The sequence below is a fragment of the Suricata suricatta genome, chromosome 3 (genome assembly GCF_006229205.1).
Source record: "Suricata suricatta isolate VVHF042 chromosome 3, meerkat_22Aug2017_6uvM2_HiC, whole genome shotgun sequence".
Lineage (NCBI taxonomy): Eukaryota > Metazoa > Chordata > Mammalia > Carnivora > Herpestidae > Suricata > Suricata suricatta.
The window spans coordinates 15,890,998-15,912,301 of record NC_043702.1 but is presented as its reverse complement, the minus strand read 5'-3'; the positions used below and the strand labels follow the sequence as shown (position 1 = coordinate 15,912,301).

General features: G+C 40.7%; 1 long non-coding RNA gene across 1 annotated transcript in view; it reads right to left on the bottom strand.

Moving 5' to 3' along the window:
• The window catches only part of LOC115286483, a 59,504-nt gene extending 39,086 nt beyond the window's left edge, over positions 1-20,418 (bottom strand). Inside the window, exon 1 of the long non-coding RNA XR_003906082.1 lies at positions 20,361-20,418. This is a non-coding gene — a long non-coding RNA (uncharacterized LOC115286483). The remainder of the gene's footprint in view (positions 1-20,360) is intronic.
• Positions 20,419-21,304: the final 886 nt, after the last annotated feature.

Sequence of the window (21,304 nt, the reverse complement as noted above, 5' to 3'; positions counted from 1 at the left end):
CTTATGAAACATTTTCAGTGAACCATCAGAGGCAGATCTAGTGTTCAGCGGTATAGTCTCCTACAACTTAGCAGTAACACAGGACAAAGCTAGGTTACAGATGACGATTATGATAATGGTGATGAGGCAGTAAAGTTCCTGCTATGTGGAACTTTCAGTTTAGGGGCCTGAGTTTCAAATGCTTCTGTTCCTTAAGGTTATCAGGCATCTTTGAGATTGCACGTGACGAGGGGCGCCTGGGTTGGCTCACCATATAAGCATCCAACTCTTGACCCAAGACTCAGATCTTGATCTCGGGGTCGTGAGTTCAAGCACAGCATTTGGCTCCATGCGGGCCGTGGAGCCTACTTAAAAAAAAAAAAAAAAAAAAAGGAATGCACGTGACAGGCATATGGTCAGAAGCATGTGTCATTCCTGCCCATTGAAAGAGATAAAGGCTCTGCTGCAGAAGGGATTTCACTGAAGGAAAACAAGGTCTATTTCTGTTTAATGTCTCCTGGGAAGCAAAAAGATTTCAGGTAAACAATTTCTATGTAGATGTGAATCTTGCCCAACTAGACAGATCTTGGCAAATAAATATAACAACAGATAGAGCGCACAAATAAACCAGCAAAGTTTTATAATCCATTCAGTGCTTTTATTTTATGGATGCAAAGTTTTATTTATTTACGCCCTGCCTTAGTTTTCAGTAGGCGTTCTGAGGATAAGAACTCTCACTGTAAATGTGAAAAAAATATGAATAAGGCTGCAGAACCAGAACCAGGGAAAGTGTACATAGGAGTAGAAAATAAAAATACATGGGATAAAAAGAAAGGACAAACATACAGGCTAAGAGGGGCGGGGGCTCCTTCACTGAAGTAACTGATCTGCAGGTGTGTTTTAATTTAAACTTCCTGCTAGTCAGTGTTGGGGAGGTCGTCAACTAAGCAATCCCTTTAATAACTAATATTTGTTCTTTATAACAGAGTTTTCTCATCACTGAGCTCAGAGTGCTACTTTTTGGGGTTCTTTCTCTAATTCCTTGTAACGCAGGTGCAAACCACAGCTCGGTGCACAGCTGGCCCGTAGACTGACCTCACCAGAGGGCCAGTGCCACCCCCGAAAAAAAACCTGGGATGGCGAAGTGCCCTTGCTCAGGAGCTGCCCTGGGAGTTGTTCTGTCTGGTTGATCCCATAATGATCTCTGTTTGGTTTCTGTCATTATCAGTGTTGGTGGCGGTTACTCAGTTTGTGTGCCACCTTTCCCAATACCTGGATCTTCTGGATTGGGGGTCACCATCCTGATATGTACATGGCCCTGGATTGTAACAGATGCCAGGGTTAGAGCCCTGCATGTATCCACGGCCACTCCCTTTGGTTTCTGTAAGACCTTCTTGTACAATGCCCCAGTTCAGCCCCGATAAGATTCAAGGCTTCTGCCTGACCTGTACAGTTAAAACTGAGTAAATTTCAAACATACCCTCCCTCACGTTGAGTGTAAAAACCAGTGACAGACCTCCAGATTAACAGTATCAAAAGAGGCTTGGCGAATGACCAAAGTCTCCAACAGAAATAAGTAAAACATGATAAAAGACGTAGGCAATGCCCATGCCTCTCTTTGCTCCTAAATCAGAGGCCATGCATTGTTGCTGTGTTATTAAATATATTGATCTTATTTGTGTTGTCTATGACACGGGCAGGTAGAAGACACTTGCAATCAAACCTGGCACACTGCCCAGCAGAACATTTAGTGCACAGGCACAATGTGTATTACGGATGATGAAAATGTAAGAAGGGTGAGAATAATTTGGAAACCCTTCAGAGGAAATCAACAAAGATGGCTATTAAACAGTTGAAAAGTGATCTACACTTAAGGAAAGGTTCATAGAACTAGGCTATTTAGCCTGCAGAAGAGGCAGTTAAGTGCAGCATAATAATAAATCCACAGTTGCGTGCTATCTGTTATATAGAAGATCATGAACAGCGATTTTTCAACCTCAACAGATTACAGAACAAGGCGGAAAGCAACTAAGTGGCAAATCAGAACTTCAGCTCTAGGCAAGCAGACATTTCCTTTGAAAATCAAAGTTTTAATAACTAGATTTGGTTTTTGTGGAAGAAAAGTTGCAATTTCTCTTCTAGATTTTTTAATAGAATAGCAGTCACCCATCTCCCAAACATGTCCTTCCTAAAACAAAAATGCTTATTGTTCACCATCTGTGATATTCTTCCATATTTTTTAACATTTATTCACCCTTGAGAGACAGTGAAAGAGACAGAGAAAGACAGAGAGAGAGAGAGCAAGAGTGGAGGAGGGAAGAGAAAGAGAGAGAGAAAGAGAGAGAGAGAGAGAGAGAGAGAGAGAGAGAGAGAAAGAGACTCTGAAACAGCTCTAGGCTCTGAGCTGTCAGCACAGAGCCTGACATGGGCCTTGAACTCATAGACCATGAGATCATGACCTGAGCTGGCTGAAGTCTGTCACTTAACTAACTAAGCCATCCAGGTGCAGAATTTCATATTTCTTTCTACTTTACATATATAAGCATTTAATTTTTTTAAAAATTTAGGAGAGAGAGAGCAGGGAAGGGGCAGAGAGAGAGGGAGACAGAGGATCCGAAGTAGGCAATGCCCTGAGAGCAAGGAGCCTGATGAGAGGCTTGAACTCACAAACCAATGAGATCATTAACCAACTGAACCACCCAGGGGCCCCTGCATTTAGTTTAATATCAGGCACCTGACTGGGGAACAACGGGAGCTCTGCGTGTTTGATTTTGTGCCAGAAAACAGTTGTTTCATCCAACTCCAGAAGCGACAGTGTCCAGGAGGAGTACCTCATATCTAGTCTTCTCAGCAGCCTGCTTAAATCTCCCGAATTATACATTTCCAAGTCATAAATGTGCTAGCACGCGGAAATTGAACCTCCCCTGAACCCATGTTATTTTTTAAGGTAGTTACAGATAGATTTGGTTACTAATTTTTAATGAAGCAGGGACACACTGTGTCACAGAATATAAACAATTTCTCCTCCTGCATAAATCACTCTTCCTCTCTTCCACAGAGTAGCCCTTGCAACAGCTGGTAACAGGATGGCTTGTTTACTTTAGACTTTGCTCTCAAGTAGACAAGAATTGTCAAGCTAGGGAAATATACATGTACACGTACCTATCTATGTGCGTTATCTGTGTGCGTGTCTTATATATGGGGCCATCTCAGACGTAAGGCATAAAATCTCCATGATTTAAGCTTCATTTCAGTACTCGAGAATATAAACAGGTCCATTTGGTTGGATTTAGTTTTGCACAATTATAGCTGAATTTATGTAATCCCATTAAGCATCGGTATTGACATTTGGTGGCATTCAAGATGTTATTTACACTCGGTGCACTGAACATCCGTGCAACTGTTTGCATTGGGTTCAAGCCTCTGGCTTCCTGTTTGTTAAGGTTCACCTAACACAGTTTAGCCCCATAAAGATTCCTGAAAGAGGCTCTTCATGCTAAAGCAAGTCTATAGAAAGCCATGCATGTGCAGCACAGAATGTACCAGCCTTCTGTCCCGAAAATGTATCCATATGCTTCCCAGCACGTCTGTCCAATCAGACTTGAGCACGAATCTTCATATTCATGTTGGAGAAAGCACCCCCCACCTCCTCCACCCTCAGATACATTACCTTTAAGCAGCTATTTTCCTGTTTTTGCAAATATTATTTTATTTAAATTTTTCTATTACCTTCAGAGATAAGTATGGTTACCCCCATTTTGTAAGGAAACTGAGGCTAAGGGCGACTGAGACTTGCCTCAGTAAATGGTAAAGCTTTAGAACTCCCAGTAAAGGGAACAATATGCTTTAGTTACCTAATGTGGGATGGGAGGAATATACGTTTATGTGTGTATGGACCTAGAGGTATATGTGTGTGTGTGTGTGTGTGTGTGTGTGTGTGTGTGTACATATATGTCTTATATCTATCATCTATCATCTATCTATCTACCTATCATCTATCTATCTATCATCTATCAATCTATCTATCATCTATCTATCATCTATCTATTTATCATCTATCATCTACCTATCATCTATCTATCATCTATCTGTCTTATCATCTATCTACCAATCATTTATCATCTATCTATCTATCATCTATCAATCATTTATCACCTATCTATCATCTATTATTATCTATCATCTATTTATCTATCAATCATCTATCTATCTATCTATCTATCTATCTATCTATCTATCATCCACCTACCTACAAACCATAAGGTTAGCAAATGTCTCTTTCCTTGCTTGAATAGTTTAGAATTAAAAAAAATACATTTACTAAAAACATTGGGGTTTACTTAACTGATACTTTGAAGTCTTTTTAAAAAAGACAAATAATGGCAAATATTATTAGACACTACTTTAGAGATGTAGGAGGGTTTTGCTCTGTAACTTTATTGGCACACAAAAAAGAGAGCTGATGTTCTTTATCCCAAAGCTTCACACGTCATTGGCACATTCTAAATATTTATTGGATTCCGTCTGCACATCTTGTCCTCTACTTTTATACTCTCAGGTACCAGGCGAGAAAAACTGGGAGACTCTGTGTTGGTCCTTTCTGTGGCTCAAGACACTGAGAACTTCTGCTCTAGAATACCAGTATGTTACCTGACAGTGATGAAACCGTTAGTACCTCCTAACATCTTAGCGCAAGCTAACTTAAAATGTTAACTAGCCAAACGTAGAGCAAGAATTCAAGAAACTGCAAGGTCAGATAGATACATTTTTGCATGATGCCTGGAAAGGTCTCAAGCAAGGGGGTCCAAAGCTTTATCAAGACTTTTCCACAAGGCCTGGAGGCCAAGTGGTTACCAGACAATAAAATTGCAGTGACACCAATCAGGGGTCAACAGTATTTATAATAAATAGATGTGATTCAAACATGAATCAAAGGACTAATGAGAGAGTATTAAATTTAGATTTTTTAAAATAGTACTTTACTAAATATCCAAGTTTTATTATGTAATTTTTAAATAATGAAACCTGAACTACTCCACTTCATAGAATTCATCACATCCAGTGTCACTTATATAGTATGACTTAAGCCACTTTGCCAGTATGATTCCTGGAAGGAGCTCATGAAAGAATCACAGTGGGGGCACATGCTTACACCTGTTATGTCTACTGATTCAACTGGGCTAGGCAAATATGTAATAATGCCCCCAACTTAAAACTTCCAGGGGTCCGCAGTTTGGGTCAGATGTGGAACACTGGAATCTAGAGTTGTATTATTCATTATGGTGGCCACTGGTCACATGGAGCTATTTCATGTAAATTAAAGTTAAATTAAATATCAGTTCCTCAGCCTCCCTAGTCACTTTTCAGCTACCCCCTAGCCAACGTCGTTGTGGGCTATCTTACCAGAAAGCACAGATATAAACCATTACTTCATTATAAATGACTCCACTGGACAGCACTGGATCTAGAGAGAAAGACCTCATACTTCTCTAAAGTTAGCCTCTAAGATTGTTATCTTCTGAGGCAGAGAGCAGCCTGGATAAGACATACAGATTAAGGGTACACTTGAATATTATTTAGCCATGAAAATGAAGAAATCCAGCCAACTATGACAGCACAGATGGGCCTGGAGGGTATTTACATAGTTAAATAAATCAGACAGGGAAAGACCCATACTGTATGATCTCACTTATATGCGGAATCAAAAAAAAAGTCATAGAAACAGAAAAGAGATTACTGGTTGGCATAGGCAAAGGGTAGACAGTGGGTGAATTGGGTGAAAATGGTCAAAAAGGTACAAACTTATAAGTTAAATAAGTTTAGAGATACACCATTGGGTGTGATGACTATAGTTTTGTATATTTGAAAATTGCTAAGAGAATAGCTCTTAAAAATTCTCACCAGAAGGAGGGGGGAAGGTAACTATGTGAGGTGAGGGCTATCAACTAAATTTATTGTGGAGATCGTTTTGCAACATATATATGTATCATATCATTATATTGTACACAGTAAGCTAATATGTCACATGTCAATTACATCTCAGTAAAATGGTGGGGGAAAATCTGGGCAAAGTGACTTCCCCAATTCCCCTGGGGTAGCTGAGACACACATATCTCATAGACACATTCTCACCCAGTTTCAAAGAGTGTTTAAGGAAACTGACCAGGTCCACGGCAGCCTGGACAGAGCACTGAACATCGTCAGTAACAAATTGCCTTGTCTCTTTTGGCAGGCAGCCACGTGAGAACATGCCTTCCCCGCCTTGGCCTCTGGTTACAGAAACAGCACCGTCTCTGATGGTCCACATCCACGAGGCACCAGAGCCCTCCGAACCGCTTGATGCTTTTCTACTCTTCCCCAGTCTCACAGCCCTGCCCTCTCTCACGTTCTCTTATTTCTTGTGTAAGAATCTTCTAATTGGTTTTCTTATTCAATTTTCTCTCTAAGGGACCTGTCATCCTGCTCACAAAATTTCTTTTGGAAAAGCACCTCTGATGACAATTTTTTCTATAACAAGGAATTGTTATCCCTAGCTTCCTAAAGTTCTAGTTTTCTGATCTCTTTTCTTTTGATGTCCATATTTTTATAAAAATAAGCAAAACATATGTTCTCATTATATGTCACTGCCTGAAGTTCTGCACTATCCCAAATATCACTGAGAATTCTTGGGTGTGAATATACCTCTTGATAGTCATGTTCTATCTCTTGTTCTCATCAGTCACTCAAGTGTCCTCTATGGTCCCCTTTTGATATCTTCTAAGTGTTTCTCTAGGCTGTTGTCATCTTCAGCACAATCTTGCCTCAAGGTCCTTTACTTAATTCTGAAAACACTGTTAACCCAAACTACAACCAGGTTCAATGCTTTACTTTTTTTTTTTTTGGAGTGTCTAAGAGTCACGTAAGAAAGTAACAATGCAGGAAAGGCAAATTCAGAGATCTACTTCAGTTATTACCCTCTTAAAATCCGTCACCATGACTGGTCTGCAAATGCCCTGCTGGCTCTCACTGATGTGACGTCACTCTGTAGGAGCTTGATACTACTTGGATCCAAATCTCTGCTCCTTTGTTCTTCTCTGCAGCCCTAGAAAGCCCAGGGCCCACCTCCAGCCCCACAAGCAACACTCAATTAGTATTCCCATCCCAATGAAATAACGTTATTCCTTAATTCTGCAGAACTGCTCAATTCCTCTTTGCCTGACCTCTTGGGACTAGACTCTAGGACTGGTTTTAATACAGATAAAGATTTGCAATTTTGAAAATACTTGATTCCCCAAAAGATATATTGTGTTTCCATTCCTTGAACACAAAAATGCTTGCAGGAATCTTTTATGTAATAGTGTTATATCCAGGGTTGCCTGGCTGGCTCAGTTGGGAGAGAGGGCGACTCTTGATCTCAGGGTTGTGAGTTCGAGCTCCATGTTGGATATGGAGATGACTTAAAAATAAAAAATTTTTTAAAAAAACCTTAAAAATAGTATTTTATCCATGGCTTACAGGAAAAACTCAATATGGTATAGGGGGAATTAAATGAGAAGAGACCAGAAAACTAGCTGCAGCTCAGCCTTTTTGTTAGATGTGTGATCTCGATCGAGTAAGCTAATGTCTCTGCATTTCCATTTTCCTCATCTACAAAATGAGAATATGCCAAAAATACTGTAAACTGATGCCCATATTTGGTGGTCATTACTATTATTATTGTTATTATCCAGGTATTCAAGGTTTACCTTCACCCTTATCTTCTGCAAATAACAAACGCCTGCCTAGATACCTTACTTACAAACTGCTCTATATAAATAACTCACTTCCCCCAGCAGACATGACCACAAAACCCAGCCCCCAGAGCAGAAGTTTGCAAACTACAGCTCTTGAGCCAAATCTTACCAATGCCTGTTCTGCATGGCCCCAGAAGCTAACAATGCTTTTTGCATTTTTAAATGGTCAGGGGGGAAAAGTGTCAAAAGTTAACTCATATTATGGGACATGTAAAACTATATGAAATCGCATCTCCGTGTGCATGCATGAAGCGCTGTTGGAACACAACCATGCTCACTCCCTCGTGGTTATCTGTGGTTGCTTTATGATCACAGTGGCAGCGTTGAGAAGTTGCTACAGGGTCAGATGATCCATGAAGTCGAAAGGATTTCCTATCTCACTCTTTCTGGAAAATGTTTGCTGACTCTGCGCTGAAAGTTCCCTTCTTAGAATACCTTTCCTCATGCTTCTTTGCCCTTGATGAGGCTTATAATTATCAAGACCCAGCTTTAATGCACCTTCGTGGAGTTTTCCCATCACTCCAGCCCAGACTGGGAATTCTTCCCAAAGTTAAGAGTATTCAATAGCACATAATAATTCTCCAGTAAACATTCATGAAATGAATAAGTTAGCATTTCTTTCCCCCTAAAAACTATAATATTCTGAGGGGTATTAACAGTATTATATCCATCTTTGATTACAGTGTCTGAGCAATGTTTTCTCCACCAAAAGCATTGAAAGTAGCGTATTAAATGAAATGTAACCACCAAAAACAGTAATAATAGCAACATTTTACTGAGGGTTTACAATGTGCCTGGCACGAAGCTGAGTGTTTTATACAGAACATCTAAGTCTCATAACAGCCCCAGGAGTGAGGTGAGTATGCCCATTCTATAGATAGGGGGATTCAATCACTTGCCCAAGGTACAGAGCCGGTAAACAGCAAGAGAGAAATTTGAATGTGGTCACATTAAAAAGACTAAGCCAAAATCGTGAAAGTCTTTACAACAGAAAGCAGAAAGTTCATACTTGGGCCTGGAGAGCAGGGTTCGCAAAGTTGGGTTGAGAAACCCCTCTTGTCATTGACCTTTGTTCAGGAGGCAGAAATTATTTTCATAATAACACTAAAATTTTGTTTACCTTTTCCACTTGCACATTCTCACAAGTTCACAGTGGAATTTTCCAGAGTTATCTGACACGTGAATTCACAGCAAATGGAATTCAGAAGCAGATCTGAATGTCCAGCTGTCTTCTGTTAAGCCAGACATTAAAGGAGTTTGCAAAAACATAAACCAGCACTCTTCTGGTTAATGTTTTACTTGTTTGTTTGTTTCAGAAAATATAGTTATTTTTCATTACTTATGTCAATATATAAAATTTTAATTTTGAAACCAATTAATAAATTTTTAAAAATTTAAAAAATTTTAAATATGATAAATATTTATGACTACAACCTACATAAACATAATATCTTTGAGGTTCTCAATGATTTTTATTTTCATTTATCTGAGAGAGAGAGTGTGTATGTGTGTGTGAGAGAGAGTGGGGAAGAGGCACAGAGAGAGAATCTGAAGAAGGTTCCATGCTCAGTGTGAGGCCCGACACAGAGCTCAGCCTCATGCTGGTGAAACCTTGACCCCCATAGAAACCAAGAGTTGGATGCTCAACAGACAGAGCCACCCAGGTTCCCCTAAGGTCTTCCATAGTTTTTAAGAAAGTGAAGTGGTCTTAAGACCAAACAGATTTGAGAACTCCTAAAGAGGTAATAGGGAGCCTCAAAAATACTCCAGTAAAGTTGTGACAGGGGGGAAACCCAGCTGAGATCAGCAGAACCATATACCCAACTGCAACTGACCACAGATGCATGGATGAGTCAAGCTGGACAGAGGAGAACCATTTAACCAACCTATAGGCTCCTGGACAGTAAATAGTGAATGATTAATTTCAAGCCTCAGCATTTTTATGTGGATTGTGATGTATCAATAGCTCATGATACAAAGGCCAAGCATGAGAAGTCAATGAAGTCTGTGACACAGTAACCACTTTTTCCTTGGGACTTAGTAATATGTTTTCTCCATCTCTTAGTAACATGTTTTTGGTCTCCCTGCCATTCAAGCACTGCCTGGGCACAGTTACTGCACTGAGGACCACCAGCCCAGCCTGGGCACTCTCGTCCCCATGCCACTCCCTGGGGATCTCTTCTCTAGAATCACAAAGCCGCTACTAATAACTGGATCCGAGATTATCTGCTCCTTCTGCCAGAGCCTAGCTGGGTGAAGTGGGTTCTAGGACCCCAAAGTGGAATCTTGCATCCATGTTTCCTCCGAAGCAATGTAAATTATGAAGTGTACATCCATAGTGCTGTCAGAATGTGTCTTCCATGCAGTGTGGGTTGGCTGAGCTCTCGTGACCTCGCCAAAGATCCGGAGCGATACACACCCTTTTCAGATCAGCCCACCAGCCCTGCTACCCTGAAGTTCAAGGAAGTCATTCAGCAACTGCCTCTAGTGACTCCCTAGGTTTCTGAAACCAAAAGCTATGAAATCCGATCTAACAGGAAGCACTGAACATCCACATACATAAAAATGAATTCTAAAGAACACAGACTGGATTTGAAATCCTTTCCTGGAAGAGACAGGTTTTAACACTTATTTTCGGAGCTCTAGCCTCAAACTGAGGCTTTTTCTCCCACTCTCAGGATGAGCCCATCCAGCTAGATTCCTTATGAAGATCTGCTCTATCAGAGCAAGAGACATACTGCTGTCCTGACATCACTCTTATAAAGAAGGACAGATTTATAATAGGTTGTAATTGAAATGGGAAGGCTTAGTTCTGCAGACATGCAAATATTTGACTTAACAGTGTTCCATGATGTATAATTCAGAACTGAATTGAGTCCACAGTTTGGAATTCTTTTAATTCTGTCAATGAAGTTTTGCTGTTTTTTACAATTTTTTTCAATGTTTATTTATTTTTGAGAGACAGACAGAGAATGAGTGGGAGAGAAGCAGAGAGAGAGGGAAAGACAAAATCCAAAGCAGGCTCCAGGCTCTGAACATCAGCACAGAACCCGATGCGGGACTCAAACTCACAAACTCTGAGATCATGACCTGGGCCAAAGTCAACGCTTAACCAACTGAGCCACCCAGGTGCCCCATGCTTTTTGTTTCATTTTGTTTTAACCAATGTGTGTTCTCATTTATTAAAACCAGAGTTATAATCTCAAATTAGTGCCTCAAATTCACACAACACTTAGTTCACATATAGGGAAAAAGTGAGTGTAAATAATTGCAAAATCAGGTTGTTGTTGTTTTTCTCTCCTCTGTCATTTAGAAGAAGGCATACTCCTTTTCCCAAAAATCCATAACAACCCAATATATTCCTGCTTAAAAATATCTTAGGTCTTCAAAGTCTGAATTGGGTACAACATTTTTTTAAGGTTAATTTACAATCAAGTTTTCCTCTTCCAAAGAAAAAAGAGAGAGAGATAAACAAACAACTTCTAGGAATTCAGTTGTAAGTACAGAGAAGAGTCTGAGTTAGTGGCATATCCTGTTTGCAGTAGGGTGGGTAAACGATGGCTAAAGGCACAGACTTCTGTATTCGATACTCAGGTTCCAAAAATAAATCGTTTCAAAGGAGAACATTTGTCTTAGCTTTGAGAACACTTTTTGGAGAGAATAACCAGGTCCTTAATTATACCACACATACAGGAAATTTGTTAAATTGAGGTTATGGTCATAAATTCCTATTCTGTGTGCTTGTGTGGTCTTTCCTATGCATTCACAGAAAAGAGGGTCAGAGCTTTCCTAGAAGTTTGTTTTCGGCTAAGTCCAAAATCAAGAACAAAGTACATCAGGAACTGATGAGAGACACTTGAATACTTTTTCTGTTTCTCTCATTATCACCTTATTTGGTAAACTTGTTCCTGACATTTGCCATCATGAACAAAAGGCATTGAACCTATTCTTAGAGTGGGAGACGTCTGCTTTCTCCCTTGAATTCCTCATCACTCATTTCACGGAATCCTGGTGGTTGAAGATGAAATAAAGATACACCTATATGGAAGAAGAAGCGAGCAGCATTGGCCATTGGCGGCATGCTTAGATCCAGGAAAAGCAGTGCACTCTGATACGGCCAGAACACGCCTGTCAAAACGCAAAATTAGTCTTCTGGGTTTTGGGGTGTTTTTGTTCCTTTTTTGTTTTGTTTTGTGTTTTGAGTATGTTTCATGCTCAGTGCAGATGCCAATGTGGAGCTTGAACTCACAACCATAGATCAAGACCTGAGGTGAGATCAAGAATTGGGTGATTAACCAACTGAGCCATTAAGTTGCCCATATTTTTATTTAAATAATGTGCCACATTGATAATATGCCTCTTATTCTACCGCTAATTCCACTCTGAGATGGTCAATTTCTACTTCATAATATATTATTTGTATTTTTGTGAGGAGTTATTACTTTTACTTATTTTAATCCCAGCAGAGAAAGGTACAACTCAGGACAGATAAGTGCTGATGTCACGGACATTTAGGGAAAGATCTCAAAAGGCCAACAGATTTACATGTTTTGCTGAGTCTATGCACTATTTGTTCACAGTAGTTTCTTTTAATATTTTATTTGTTTTTGGGAGAAAGAGATCATGAGCGAGGGGAGGGGTAGAGAGAGGGGGAGAGAGAGGACCTGAAGTGGGCTTCCTGCAGTCGGTGGGACTGCAGCAAACCCCATGCGGGGTTTGAACTCACAAACTGTGAGATCATGACCTGAGTCGAAGTCAGACACTTAACCAACTGAGCCACCCAGGTGCCCCTCCCATTTATTTTTAACTGAATGTAAATGTAAAGCTTCCCTTACATAACATTCAGATCTGGAATAATGGTTTGGCAAGAATCTATTGGAATGGAATAACAACTACCCGGTTTGGATAAGGCATCTAGTCTCTAGTTCACCATAATCCCAACCATTTCCACCCTGAGGCTTCACTCATTCCCTTTAACTACTTCATTCTTGTGGGTATTTGAGTTTGGGACTCCTGGTCAAGAGCATGCAGTGATGCCTTAGAGACAAGCCTACGATGGGACCACTCAGGTGGCCTTGAACATGAACTGTCTCAGGAAAGGGGACAGGTTGATGCTGAAGAAAAGCTTCCCCTGCTCAGCCAGATTTTGCCTGGGGGTTGCCTGCATTGCTGCTAATACAACAGAAAGTCATGTGCAAAATAATTGCTTAAGTGAAATTTCCTTCCTTGGAAAGTATGTGAAAGTGAGTTTTAATTTTCATCATAAATAGAAAGTTCAAAGTATGCAGAGATGCAAGGAGAATGAAAATTGTATAGAGCTCAAATAGAAATTATTGGCTAAAAAGCAGGGAAGTAATGATCTCCAGTTGAGAAGTTGTGACTTTGAAATGAAAATAGCCCTGGCAAAGAAGAAAAAGGGACTGTTTAAGAAAAGTTCATTGGAAAGAAAGAAAAATATAATTTTACTAAGGTAGATTATTATGGTTGTGAGAAATAGAAATCTAGACCTAGAAACATATACAATAGCTGTTTAAGACATTTATGAAGCAATTTTCTACGTTTACCATCACTAGTTAAAGTGCCAAGCATTGGGTAAACATCAGGCACAAAGCCGTCATCTCAAAGTTCTGAAATGTTATATTAAAGTATTAATATACCTTGTAGGAAGGTGAAAATTTAGAATGATTTTGCTCATGAGGACATTTCAAATGGTAGAAAACAATTTGCTCTTGGGTTTGAAAAATGACTCAAGTCCAAGGGCATTATAGGTACTCCTCATGGTCTAGGAGAATCCAGGGGGATTGGGAGAGCCTACTTGGCTACACTTGACCACTCCCTTCCCCCCAGACCCACCAGGACACTCTCTCAAGTTTTACTTCATCAGAACAGGCAATTTGGGTAATTGGATTCATCCTCTCACCTGGGGCTAGGGGGAAGGCAATGGATTGCAAAGTACAGGAGTTCAATCTACAGTAGAAATAGCTGGAGAGGGGCACCTGGTCGTTCCGTCAGTTAAGTATCTGACTCTTGATTTTGGCTCAGGTCATGATCTTATGGGTCGTGGGATCAAGCCCCATGTCAGGTTTTGCACTGACAGCATGGGGCCAACTTGAGATTCTCTCTCTCTGCCCCTCCTCCTCCTCTCTCTCTTTCTCAAAATAAATAAATACATAAATACATAAATACGTAAAAACTTTTTTTTAAAGGAACGAAATAGCTGGGGCAAAACTGGGAGAGATAGATCGGAATCACAGGGTAGGGTCTACAAAGCAATGATTGCTAAGCTGGAGTCTGGGTCCCAGAGAACAATGTTGAATGGTGGGTCCTGAAGAGAAAAGGTAAGCAATACATCAGAAGCAAATAGGTGAGCAAGGATCAGACTCTACAAAATGAATGCTAAGCACTAACACTTGAGTGTTTACCTTATGCTCGGTACCCTTCGACACTCTTTGCTTGTATCAATTCATTTAAGTCCCGACATCAACCGGCTCCGTTCTCAGAAACCAAGGGCCCAGTTCATTGAACAAGTGATTGAAAATCTGCCTGCAGCAAGACAAGCAGAGCAGCCGCCCTAAGAAATCTCTAGAGAACTGAAGTACTTCTTGACTCATATACTGACTCCTGGACCAATCCTAGGAGACTGAAGGTCACGGAAAAACATATGGTGGGGGGAATCAGCAGCTTCTGACAGACATAGTCTGATGTTACTTTTATACATCATTTCATATTTAGATAGCACCTTCCTGATATTATCTTTCTAATCTTTCCATTAGGGAAGCGAGAAGAGAAATGACTTGTTCAAGGTTATAGGAGGCACAGCGGTAATAGAAAATACTTTAACACTTTCCAACTAATCCTAGGCCCTACGTGCATAGGATTTAGGATGTGCTACATTAGCACTGAAAAAATAACTTTCTAGAAAATAATTATGACTTAGTTCTGTGCCTCGGCTCTGTACCTGGGATGCCTAATGGGACTGTGCATGCCTGCCGGTTTTGTGAAGATCCCGGTACAACAGAATTTAACAATTCGGCATCGGGATGATGAGGAAAATGGGGTAGGAGATGGGGAGGGAGGTGTGAATTGCTGAGGGACCATCAACACCACAGTGGGAAGAGAAGGCAGTGGGAAGAGCAAACATCTAATGCCATTGGGCAGGGCGAGGGTAGTGTTAACAAGGACCTGAAAAGAAAATAATAAAACCAGCAAAAACTGTGGAGTAAGCAATAAAATATATACTAAAAATAAAATCACAACGATTCCCTTTGTACTTATTATATTAAGGGTGTTTAACATGGCTTAGTTTTAATTTTCACTCGAATTCACAAAGCAAGTATTATTGTGCCCATTATCTGGATGTGAAAACTGAGGTGAACTGTGAAGAGTTAAGTCAGTTCAGTTTAGCCAACTATTGGATGACAGGATCTGATTCTAAACCCAAATCCTGTTCGTGGTGTCATCTGCCCTTGAATGTGGGGAGACACTCTACTAGTTTGGGTTGTTCACTGCCCCCCCCCCCACCTATGGGCCCCTTTGCAATGAAACAAACATTCCCTTTTCACTGACGACAGACATTCATTGGCACAGCCCTCTCTTCTGTTGTAGAACTAGTCTCGCCCCTGAAGGCATGTTCACAAATCTGTTTTGTGTATCTCAGGAATCAAGAATGTCCCAAATGACTGTACTGTTGGCTCCTACCACATTCTTTTCTACTTTCTCTGGAGTCTTTCCTGTCCAAGGGGAGTTTTTAAGATCTGGTGCAATGAGAGAAAATGTATTCCTTGACAGTCTACATAAAGCATTTGCCTAGAAAGTACCTTATTGTGTCTTTAATTAAAAATAGCAAAGGACTTCAAAACAGGACGAAACTGTTGTTTCCACAACAAAACACTTTTGCCCACCGCCATATGCACCCACTTATTCCCTAGCATGGGAAGCATGTGCTTGCTTCTGGAGAGACCCGGGCCTGTGGGAACAGGTGCCTGTCTTAGTAACAATAGAGACACAACAACAGCACAGTCACTGCAGATTTTCTGGCATCCCAAATTTGTATTCACTTCCAGTCCCAAATTTCATTCATTGATTTCTTCTCAGGAACAAAGAGAGAAAATGAGTGAATGGAGTAGAATGTTTTACATAATACATCCACACATATTGTCTCGTTTACAACCATATTTTTTTTTAGTCCCCATTGAATAGATCAGAAGACTGAGCCCTAGAGAAGAGCACACCCAAAATAGGAATTTATGACTATGTCTCAATTTAAAAAAAAGTCCTGTACATGCGGTGTAATTAAAGCCTGATGATACTCTCTAAAAACGGTTCTCAACGTTAAGAAAGAGATTAGTGAGTGGGAGAGAGAAACCCTGCCTTTAGGTCTTTCCTCAGTCTTAGAGAGGAAAATGGGTGAATGAAAAAGAAGATTCGGAGAGAAGACAGTGGCTAAATAAATAGCAGAATTCCATAATTTAGAGTCAGGGATTAAGTTCAATTCCAGTATCAGATATGTTTTGCCTCTGCTTCTCCTCTCCTTGGCAAAACTGGGAAAGAACCAATCTAGCTGCTTCTGCTGGCCTCTATATTCCAGGCCATTCCCTCTTTCCTACCTGCGTGCACACACGCGGAAAACCTTGCTGCCCATCATCCAGTCCCCGCTCCTCAAAAGTACTGTCACAAACCAGCAACATTAGCAGGGACTGGGGGCCTGATAGAAGTGCAGGATCTGAGGTCCCCCCTCAGATTTCCTAAATTCAGTAAAATTGCCATGCATACATATTAAACAGAAAAGAATCAATCCAGACTTTCCCTAATCTCTCTCTTTAACACAGATACTTAAAGGAGACTAGTTCCGCATTTCTGCTGCTTTCTGCCCTGGATGCTCACAGTGAAACATGGTTAAATAAATGCCCTTGGCCTCTAAGAATAAGATAAAACTCTTGACATTTTAGATCAGTGGAGGACTATTCCCTTCTTTCTATCTATAATGTAAAACCGTGGCGGCCACCACCTATTTACTTTGGCCGGGACTGTCACTCATGCTCGCTTTATGGCTTTTTGTGAAGAACTCCATGATGGAGTCGTGAAGCCTGAGCTCCGGGACCAATGCAGCCACCGCACGATTCAACAGCGTGGCCCATGCCCTCAACCTGCTTTGACCTCGGTTTCTATCTTTATGAGGCAGGAGCATTAAATAATATAATTTTTTAAATGTCTCCCATAGAACATCAGTTCACAGATACACACACGCACACATGCGTGCACACACATGCACACACACACACACACACTCCTACTTAAAATGTCTGCACGTACTGTATGTGCACTCATGCACACTAAATTTGGGGGAACTCTCACTTGTAGAATCAAAATGCACTTATTAAATGCACTTATATTAAAGGGCCTGAAAAGTCTTGCAGAAGAAAATAAAAGCTTAGAAGTTTAAGCAAAGCTTTCGAAAAACTACTTTGTCCAGAAATGACCCCCATCTTCTGCAGCACTTTTCCTGCATGTTCTTCAATTAACAGTCTGTGTCCGCAGACCTCGCTTTAAGAAATGCTTGGCTAGCAAACTTCAAAGCCCACTTCCAGCTTTTACATCTTATCATTTTATCCTTTCATCATGGTAGGATTCTGCTGTGTTCAGAGTCATCACAATATTTATAATCAGTATTTGAACCAAATTTTGCAGTAGAGCCCCACAGGTTTCATGTAAGACACCTTTGTGAATCTGGAGCGATTACCTGGCATGGAACAGATAACTTTTGTTCATCTTTGTGACTCTGATTGTCATTGACGATGTGAACTTGAATTTGGAAACCGCTTTCAATTCATTTTCAAATCCACACTAAAAGGGATTATGCTGCAGTTGCTCTTCTGTAGATGTTATTTTGAAGTGAATGCAGGACGAAACGTATCTTTGTCTTGCCACAAATATTCTGTATCAATGTACAGTCAGCCTCTGTGAAATAATGCTTTTTCCAAAATATTTAGGAAAAGGGTCTCTCCTCTTTAGATTCTCTGATCCACCCCCACCATTTTATTTTATAAGTAAGTACAGTTTTTTCGAAGAGATGTTTCTGTATTTACTGGACTGCTCTGTTTGCATCGTGGCTTTTGATTCTCTATTCTAATTATACCTTCAGTGACAATCACTATGGCAAAGTAAAAAATGGTACAACACGCTTACCCATGTTCTATACATCACTTTCTGTACTCCTATCCTGTCGTGGAGAGGTTTGTTGTTGAATTTCTTCCTGTGCCCTTTCTCCTTTCCTTTCCTTTCCTTTCCTTTCCTTTTTCCTTTCCTTTCCTTTCCTTTCCCTCTCTCTCTCTTTCTTTTCTTTCTCTTTCTTTCTTTCTTTCTCTTTCTTTCTTTCTTTCTTTCTTTCTTTCTTTCTTTCTTTCTTTCTTTCTTTCTTTCTCTTTCTTTCTTTCTCCCTTCCATCTTTCCTTTGTCCCTCCCTCCTTCCCTTTCTTTCTTCTTTCTCTCTTTTTCTCTTCCTTTTTTTCCCCTCTCCTTTCTCCCTCTCCTTTCTTTCTCTTTCTTTCTTTCTTTCCTTCCTTCCATTTGACAGACACACAGAAAACCTTTCAATATTTCTGTAGCAATCAACAATTAATCAAAATGTAGTTTTTCACTACAACAGGAAAGCTGGGTAATAAAATGTCCATGTAGCTTTACGAGCACCAATAACATCTGAACCAGGCTGGGCCAAATGGTGATGAGGCTAATCAGATCGCTCACTTCCACGTGTAATCAAGTTCCTGAGAGGATCAAGAGGCCTCTCCTCCTGTATCCTGAATGGACCACGGAAGGGAAGCAGGCAGGTGAGGAAAGGAGGGAGGTACAAGAGGGGCGCCTGGGTGGTGCAGTCAGTTAAGCATCTGGCTTTGGCTCAGGTCCTAATCTCACAGTTCGTGGGTTCGAGCCCCATGTCGGGCTCTGTGCTGACAGCTAGCTCAGAGCCTGGAGCCTGCTTTGAATTCTGTGTCTCCCTCTCTCCCTCTGACTCTCTCCTGCTTACACTGCCTCTCTCTCTCTCTCTCTCTCTCTCTCTCTTAAAAATAAATAAAAATATTAAAAGAAATTAAAAAAAAGAAGGGAGGTGCAAGAGTGCTTTCTTTTGCTGTTATTTTTGTGGAGAAAAATGGAATGATAACAGGATGGGGTTCCTATGCCTTCTGCATTTTCAAAAACCTATTATCTAGCTATCTGGAAGCCTTTTACACAATTCAGCTGTGCCTCCCTCATACCTTGTGCCCCACACAGGCCCAGATGTGTGTTTTGACATGTGAGGGGCAGCATTGGAAGGAGGCCTGTTCTGTGACCGCCTGTGCAGCTCTTGCTCCGTTCTTACCGCGTGCGGCCGGATCAACTTTTCATCAAAAGAGCCCTTGTCACAAACCTCAGTGATTTCAATCAAGAGGTTATTTTCCTTATTTTAAATACAAGCGTAAACACAAGTTGAAAGGGTCCCTTTAGCCTTTTGAAAGTGGCGTGAGGGTGCGAGAGATATGAACAATATTTGTATGCAAAATGCCAGTTGGAAATTGTAAATGTTGGGGCGCCTGGGGGGCTCAGTCAGTTAAGTATTCGGCTTCGGCTCAGGTCATGATCTCACGATTCGTGGGTTTGAGTACCCTGTCGGGCTCTGTGCTGACAGCTCAGAGCCTGGAGCCTGCTTCGGAGTCTGTGTCCCCCTCTCTCTCTGACCCTCCCCTGTTCGCACTGTCTCTCTCTGTCTCTCAAAAATAAATTTTAAAAACATAAAAAAAAACAAAAAAAGAAAATTGTAAATGTTGAGGCTTTCATTACACAAGTCTGTTGTAACCCGGGGTAGTTTTATTCCAATAACTCGTGTAGTTATCACTCCCCCTTGATTGGACATGCTTGTCTGTCCTTCAGAACAGTCTACATGAGCCTGACAAGACGTGTTTATGAAAAACATCTGATTACTACCCACAAACGTGTCTTCCTAAAAAGTGATTTAATTCACCTCCCCACAAACGTTTTCCCATACACTGTACAGGTCTATCATTTACAAGCTCTGTGAACTCGCCTTCCTAGTGTTACCACTTGAGTCAAGTCATACAGGAGGGTAGCTTCAGGTGCCAGAATCATTAACTAAGGATATTAAGCCCGTAAATAAGACCTTCCTGCATGTGTTTTACCAACGAAGAGGGTTGCATACTGCCACCAATTAAGGCTAAGAAAATTAAACATCATTTACAAACAAGATTAAAGATATTTTTCCTTCCACAGCCAATTAAGAAAATCAGAGGGAAAATGTTTTGATTCATGCTCATCATATATATGTAAATATATCACATAATGCCTCATATTTAGCAAATATGAAATACCAAAACACAAATGAAAAATATTTTGGCATCTGTCCGGTCCTCGAGCTGGCTAGCACAAAGTGTGACTTGAAAGTGTTTTAGTCCTGCTGTTAAAAAGTTACGGATATGAATAAATTAATTATAGATTTATTTTTTCCAGAATCGCGGTGAAATTTTCAAACACAGTGAGGGAGGGGCCTGTTCTAGTCACACACCAACCAGAAATGAGAGGAGAGTTACCGTTAAATAATTGATCCAAATGAAGACATACCTCCTGGAGCTTCTAAGCAAAATGGCATCATGCTCCCGTATCTTGAGGGAACCACTCCTCCCCATAAACAAGACAGCGACAGATAAAATTTTAAAACTTAAAATTAAGAAAAGCAAGAGGAGTCACCTACTTGGATTGTGACAGAACAATGAGACCCACTCGCAGTTATGAGAAGAAAAAAGGACCCTTGCACCTGCCGGCACCTGGGGGGAAGATCTGTGGGTACCTGAAATCAAAAGCAGCCCATGTGTTATGACAAATCTGCATGAGGCTCGCTGTGCTAACCTGGAGGCTGTATAAGAGCAAAAACAACCTGTACGTTCTCCTGGGACTACAGCACGTGTGTAGGCACCCACCTACAGAAACAGTACAGGAGGAAGCAAAGGAGGGTCAGTAATGGATCTTCTGTATAAACAAAAACAACAAACCCCGGGCTCCTCAAGCCCAGAAGAAGAGACTCATGCTGACTTGAGAATGAATGAGACCAGGTGGAGGCCACTATAAAATGACTAGACAGGAACAATTAGGCAGAGAGAGAGCAACAACTCCCACTCGAGATGAGATGAGCTTGCAAATAACAATCCCAAAGCGAATGGTGGAATTAACATTGAGAAAGACAATAACGAGGAGTTGAGTTAGTGCCATCTTCCCCTAGCAGAAAGCTGTCAGTTCCCACCTATGTAATTCAAGCATGTGCACACACCTTGCTAAAGGCCATGTTGATAATTTCAGGGTGTGAGTTTAAGTGTTGTGCGTAAATGAGAAGATATGAAACTATGGTAACAAACAGAAGCACATGCCTCCCTGAACTATAATGATATTATAATATACACTAATGGTTGCAGAGTCACTGAAGTATGATTTGACATGCAGTTTCCCAGAATTTTGAGATAGTTTGCCTTAGTTTATAAGTACACAGTAAGTCAAGTGTATTGAGAAAGAAT